Source organism: Camelina sativa, chromosome 1 (genome assembly GCF_000633955.1).
Source record: "Camelina sativa cultivar DH55 chromosome 1, Cs, whole genome shotgun sequence".
NCBI classification, from domain to species: domain Eukaryota; kingdom Viridiplantae; phylum Streptophyta; class Magnoliopsida; order Brassicales; family Brassicaceae; genus Camelina; species Camelina sativa.
In genome coordinates, this window is record NC_025685.1 from 8,311,646 (window position 1) to 8,318,828 (window position 7,183).

General features: G+C 41.5%; 1 long non-coding RNA gene across 3 annotated transcripts in view; it reads right to left on the reverse strand.

Moving 5' to 3' along the window:
* The window catches only part of LOC104783519, a 6,713-nt gene extending 1,326 nt beyond the window's left edge, over positions 1 to 5,387 (reverse strand). The window contains exons 1-5 of one of the 3 annotated variants that reach the window (XR_002036673.1): positions 5,364 to 5,387; positions 5,060 to 5,273; positions 4,832 to 4,947; positions 4,650 to 4,735; positions 4,437 to 4,577 (exon numbers count right to left, since the gene is read on the reverse strand). This is a non-coding gene — a long non-coding RNA (uncharacterized LOC104783519). Of the gene's footprint in view, positions 1 to 4,415; positions 4,578 to 4,649; positions 4,759 to 4,831; positions 4,948 to 5,059; positions 5,274 to 5,363 lie in introns of those variants that run through there. The other 2 variants (XR_767231.2, XR_767232.2) reach the window with 2 other exon arrangements.

The following is a 7,183-nucleotide window of genomic DNA, read 5'->3' on the forward strand; positions in this document are numbered from 1 at the left end:
ATGTAGTGGTTGTTTAAAGTGGGGACACCTGCGGGAAGCTTGTCTCTCAGTAGACAAACCTCGTTCTCCGGTTAAAGATCAAGTTAAGGACACTCTTTCGGACACTTGCTTACCAGTCGATATTGTTGATGAGGTAGTTTCAGAACCGGATGCAGTGGCATCTGCGATCCAGAGCACTTGCCAGAAGAACCCCAATATTGGGGCATCTACTGTGAGTGTTGACCAGGAGGAGAAAACTGGTGAGGATCAGGGATGGATTACACCACCACACACCTCTCGTAGCCCGGGGAAACAGCAGAACCAGCTGCAGAATGGGGGGATTTCTATACTCTCGAATGCGTTCTCTGTCCTTAGTGGTCAGGACGATGCAGGGGAGAACTCTACTAATCACCAAGATCTTACTTCAGCGGTGGTTGGACCGATAGGTGGGATCTCTGGTGTAGTGCAGGCCCCTCAGAAACCGGCAGCAGAGATTGTGACTCAGCAGATCATTCTGCAGAGACAATCCTTGCCACGCGTTTCAAAGACAGCTCATAAAGTGCTCTCATCTTCTTCTACTCAATCCTCTAGGCTCCCCCCCTAGAGATCAGAGTAAGAGAACTACCACTAAAACTCATTAATGTCCGGATTCTGTTGGAATGTTCGGGGCTTAAACAAATCAATAAAACATTCTATTATCCAGAAATGGATTGAAGATAAGAGGTTTCAGTTTGGTTGTTTGGTGGAGACAAGAGTAAGAGAGAGGAAAGTACCGAGTTTGTTTACTAAGTTGTTTAAAGATTGGTTTGTCTTGACCAACTATGAATATAATCGGAGAGGTCGGATTTGGGTGGTGTGGAGTAATAAAGTGAGGCTTACGCCTTTCTATAAGAGTGGTCAACTGGTCACCTGTTCGGTGAAACTTGAGGAGCTGGAGGATGAGTTTTTCTGCTCTTTTGTCTATGTGTCGAACTCTGCTCAGGAACGTACAGAACTATGGGCAGAGTTGCGAGATCATGCTGATTCACCTATCATCCGTAGTAAGCCATGGCTTATTTGTGGTGATTTTAATGAGATTTTGGACATTGAGGAACATTCTCGAGTAGCTAACAATCCTGTTCTCACTGTGGGAATGTAGGATTTCCAGCGAGTGGTCAACTATTGTTCTCTCTCGGATTTGCATTCTCATGGCCCGCTCTATACTTGGTCTAACAACAGAGAGGATGATTTAATTTTGAAAAAACTGGATCGAGTGCTTGTGAATGATAATTGGTATCAGTCTTTTCCACAGTCATATAACGTTTTTGAAGCCGGAGGGTGCTCTGATCATTTGCGGTGTAGGATACATCTGAATACTGCTGCGGGGGTCACCAATACGATTCGCAAGCCTTTTAAGTTTGTTCATGCTGTTGCTGACATGGAGGAATTTAAGCCACTGGTTGAAGGTTTCTTGAAGCAAACTGAGCCTGTTTTTATGTCTACCTCCTCCATGTTTCGTATTACGAAAAAGTTAAAGGCTCTAAAACCTTTAATTCGAGGATTAGCTAAAGACAGGTTGGGAAATCTGATCCACAGAGCAAAAGAAGCATATGCTACGCTTTGTCACAAGCAAGAGCTTAATAAAACAACCCCTTCGCCCCAAGCTATGCATGAGGAAACAGAGGCTTATATCACGTGGGAGAAGATAACGGTATTGGAGGAGAAGTTCTTGAAGCAAAAGTCCAAACTCCACTGGTTGCAGGTGGGGGATCAAAACAACAAAACTTTTCACCGAGCTGTACTATCTAGGATGGCTCAAAACTCCATTCGAGAGATACAACTGCCTGATGGGACGGTAACGTCACACCATGGGGAGATCAAAACAGAGGCAGAGAGATTTTTTCGAGAATTCCTGCAACACATCCCAAACGACTTCGAAGGAGTTTCAGTGGCAGAGCTCCAAGATCTTTTTTCTTTCTGTTGTTCTGTGGCTGACAAGGAAAGGCTGGTTCATCCTGTTTCTGCGGAGGAAATTAAACAAGTTTTGTTCTCCATGCCCAGAGATAAATCCCCGGGCCCGGATGGTTACACTGCTGAGTTCTATCGAGCTGCTTGGGAGTTCATAGGTGCAGAATTTGTTATCGCGGTTCAATCCTTTTTTGTTAAAGGATTTCTACCAAAAGGAGTAAATTCCACAATCTTGGCTCTTATTCCAAAGAAGTTGGAGGCTGTGGGGATGAAAGACTACAGACCGATTTCATGTTGTAACGTGATATACAAAGTGATTTCAAAAATCATTGCTAACAGGCTCAAGCTGGTGCTTCCACAGTTTATTGCGGGTAATCAGTCTGCTTTTGTGCAAGATAGGCTACTAATCGAAAATTTGCTCGTGGCAACATAGTTGGTTAAAGGGTACCATAAAGACTCAGTTTCAAGTCGGTGTGCTATCAAAATCGATATATCAAAAGCTTTTGACTCTGTTCAATGGTCTTTTGTTGAAAATGTCTTGTTAGCGCTGGGGTTTCCTGCGGAATTTATTCACTGGATCATGCTTTGTATCACTACAGCTTCGTTTTCGGTTCAGGTTAATGGGGAATTGGTTGGTTTCTTTGGCAGTTCTCGTGGCCTGAGGCAAGGTTGCTCTCTCTCGCCCTATCTGTTTGTTATAACCATGGACGTGTTATCTAAGATGCTTGACAGAGCTGCTGGAGCACGTAAATTTGCTTATCACCCACAGTGTAAGTCAATTGGCTTAACTCATCTTTGTTTTGCTGATGATTTGATGGTTCTCTCTGATGGGAAGATACGGTCTATTGAGGGCATACTTGAGGTTTTCGATCAGTTTGCCAAACGCTCAGGCCTCCGGATTAGTATGGAGAAATCTACTGTCTATCTAGCGGGTGTTACGACTTCCTCTCGCCAGGAGATTGAGACTCGCTTTCAGTTTGGAGTTGGTCAGCTTCCTATTCGCTATCTTGGTCTCCCGCTGGTTACTAAGAGACTTTCTTTGACTGACTACAATCCGTTACTAGAACATCTTAAGAAGAAAATCGGTTCATGGACAGCTCGGTTCCTCTCCTATGCTGGTCGTCTAAACTTGATAAGTTCTGTTTTATGGAGCATTTGCAACTTTTGGCTTGCCGCCTTCAGACTTCCTCGAGAGTGTATTCGAGAGATTGATAAGATTTGTTCTGCTTTTCTCTGGTCTGGTCCTGCTTTAGCTTCACATAAAGCAAAAATTTATTGGGGGGAGGTCTGCAAACCGAAGATAGAAGGAGGTTTAGGTCTCAGATCGCTGAAAGAAGCAAATGATGTTTGTAGCCTGAAGTTGATTTGGCGGCTCCTGTCTCAGAAGCAATCTTTGTGGGTTAAGTGGTGTCGGGTCTTTCTGTTGCGTAAGGAAACGTTTTGGTCAATTAAAGAGACATCTCATATGGGATCCTGGATGTGGAGGAAACTACTAAAATATCGAGATATTGCCAAAGATTTTTGCAGAGTTGATGTGCATGATGGAACTCAAACCTCGTTCTGGTTTGACAACTGGTCTTCCTTGGGACGTCTGATTGAGATCACGAGGGAACGAGGATATATTGACCTGGGGTTAAGTAAGCATATGTCAGTTGCAGAGGCATGGGAACGTAGGCCTCGACGGCATCGGTCTGCAGATTTGAACTCCATTAAAGAAGTTTTGGCTTCTAAGCTGCGATCACGTACGAATGCAGAGGATACGACATTATGGAAAGGGAAAACTGACGTTTATCGTTCACACTTCTCTACCAAGGATACTTGGAACCATGTTCGATCCATATCACCTTCGGTTTCTTGGCACAAAGGGGTTTGGTTTGCCCACGCAACGCCAAAGTACTCTTTTTGTGTCTGGCTGGCGACAAGGAACAGGCTTTCAACGGGGGACAAAATGCTTCTTTGGAACAGGGGTCTGGCCACGACATGTGTTTTCTGCAATCTTACTCTTGAAACTCGGGACCACCTTCTCTTCACCTGCAGTTTTACATCTGGTATATGGGCTAATGTTGCCAAGAAGATTTTTGCGGCGAGGTTCTCTTTGGACTGGCAAACGTTGATCACAGTGATATCGAGCTCTTGGAAAGATCGAGTGGAGAGCTTTGTTGTCCGCTATGTCTTCCAAGCCACGGTACATGCTCTATGGAGTGAGCGAAACAGAAGACGCCATGGAGAACCTATTACCACGGCGGAGCAGTTGATCAAATCTATTGACAGACAATAGAGGGACTGGATTCTCTCAATAGCCAAGAGTGGTGATTGACGCTACGATGCTGCTCTGCAGTTTTGGCTAGCATCTCGATATTAATTCCATACAATCTAAGCCTGTAGTCTACAATTTATTTGGTTTTCTCTGTTTAACCCACATGTTGCACTAGTTGTAGAAACGTTATTTTTTCTTTGAATCAAATTTAACATTTTATTCAAAAAAAAAAAGAAAATCACAAACAACACACCTTTAAAACCTCGTGCTTCACTTATGCTCTTTCTACTTGTAACTAACATCCAGAAACAAGTGTCATACTGATTGTCATACTGCAATCAATGTCCTTCAAAATTTCCAGCCTCTGGTTCATGAACCCCACAGCTCCGATCACCTGTTTCAGTTTATTGGATAATGGAAACAGTTCAAGCTGCAGCAAAAACGCCTCTTATTGAACATATCTCACATTTCACCAACACTTGCATCTCAAATCTCACATCTCTACAATCAGACCATCAATCTCAGAGGTAAACCAACACAAAACCATTCAAGCTGCAGCAAAAACCGATTTAAAACTGGTCAAGAACAAACAAGCAAAAATCAGAAATCAAGCATTGATCACAACAAAACAAAGTATAAAAAGCTCACCATTAGAAAACACTTCCAAAACAAACTGTAATCTTCACCAAATAAAAAGCCCGAAGCAACTGAATCAAATTGATTCCATCTCTTTCTTCCTCGCTTCATTATAAACTCATCAAGATCTGAGACAAAAAATGAAACATTTAACTTATTGCATCAAGAACATATACTGAAACTCTCAAACTGATAGAAATTGAACCATTGAATGAGACGCATATAGGTTCCATCACTAACTTGAAAATTGGAGCTACTAAGGCATCGAGCAATCTGTTGGAACAGAGGGACCATACAACGTTGAAACTTAACAGTCTGTATTGCCTCTAGAACCACTTCAAGTTCACCAAGAAAGAGAATTATTGTTTGCAATCTCCCAAAGGACCAAACTTGAGGGGGCTTTTCTAATTGCTGCTACTAATATCTCATCTCTTGTATCTCTTTGTGGATGGAACTAAACAGAACATGTTTTTTTAAGAAGTCTATTAAGAGCTAAAGAACTACTAATTGTGATTACTCGAAAACAAATATTGAGCTTTCTCACCGTGATAAGTTTTCCAGCATTTCTCTTCTATTTTAGCCAAGTTGATTGCTGCTACTGCAGCGGCTCCAGATGAAATCCCAACCTAACGTATATAGATTCCGAAAAAAGTACAACCACTTAGGAGGTTTTTAGGATCAATGTTAAGTGTGTGTTAAGTGTGTAGGAAGTATTTTAGAAAATGATTATATGATTATATAAGGATATAAGAAAGATCTTTTACCAATGGGATATATTTTATTATTGAAACACTCAAAGGATTACAAAGGCTCTTAACACTCTCACACTCAAACTTACTCAGTCCAGCTTCAATGAAACTTTTCACCAAGCCTTAGTATTTATATTACAAGTCTTAGAGAATATTACATAGAATATTCCTTAAGATATTTTTATGCTTTATTTTACAACTCTGCATTTATTCAACTCTCTACTTTATTTTACAATCCTCCATTTATTCAACTCTCTCATAACCATATACTTCACTATCATATATCACACACTTATTATTTATTCCTTCTGTCTCCAAAAGAGAGGCGACGTTTATCTTATCTGTTGTCGTCTTCTTCACTGTTTGAGGCGACTTCTGTGACGTAGATCTTTTGGCCTGGAATGTATCGCTTTATCTTGTATTTTTTTCCTTCAACTCTGTAGACCGGATGATCTGGATTTGATTGTGGCCATGCGTATTGATCATGAAAGCCTGCTAACACTTGTCGTATTTCTTCATCGAATCCTAGCGGGTAGACGTGTCTGTTGTGCCAGTGTGCTTTGTGAGGACAAAGAAGATTAGGGTCAACTTCAGATTCATTAAATCCATTCAATAATGCAATTTGCTTTGCGCGTTGATGGAAGTTTCCCGAGGCAAAAGCATCATTATTGTAGCTTGTCTCAACGTTCGCATCATATTTCTTTAGGATAATTATTTCCCCGTCTTGTTCTTCTTGGATTGTAGTGATCCTGAACGTAACAAGTATATCCAACTCAGGTTGTGCACGAACATGTTCTTGCCACCAGGTAACATCATGGAATAATATGAGCCACTTGTATAGTAATTTGTAATGCGCCTTTCGTCTAGTCAATATGCATTTCGCCAAGTACTGGAACAGTTGACTTTTGTGGATGAGGATTGCAATAGTGTAAAGATCTGCCATGTACCAAAGTAGGAGGTATGCTTCTATAGGAAACCGACCATAATGAGCAGGGTTCATATGGATGGTGGTAAGGAAGGGATAGGCCGGGTGGTAAGGGAGGCCAAGAAGTGGACCCTGATCAAGACCATACCGGTGTATATAAAGCTTTAGGAAACCATGCAGTGTCTCAATCCCTCTGTAGATCAATACATTGTCGAGTAACGATTCTCTTATTCCATGCGGCATATCGGCAATCTTTTTCCGCAGGTTATCTTCTGTTGGATTGTCTGGACTGAGGGTGTATATCATGGGTACTATTGTCGAGATTTGACGCTGAGTTCTTGAAAGAAAATCTGGGAGGAAGTTGTCTTTTCCTTTGATGTGTTTAACATCGAATTTCCACTGGGAAAACCAACTTGCCCACCTGAGTAACTGAGCTTGTGGTAGTACCTTCTGCTTAAACTGAATCATTTTTGGAAAGGATGACATGTCAAATGAAACTCAAATTTTTCTATTCCTCTTTTGACAGCGAGTATCTCCTTGTAAGTAGAATGGTAGTGTTTTTCATTATCTTTGAAGACTCCACTTTTATAGCCACATATATGTCTTTTCCCTTTCTCGTATTCTTCTAAGAGTATTGCTCCCCAATAGCAATCACTTGCGTCCGTCTGCATAATTCTTTTTCCTTTTGCT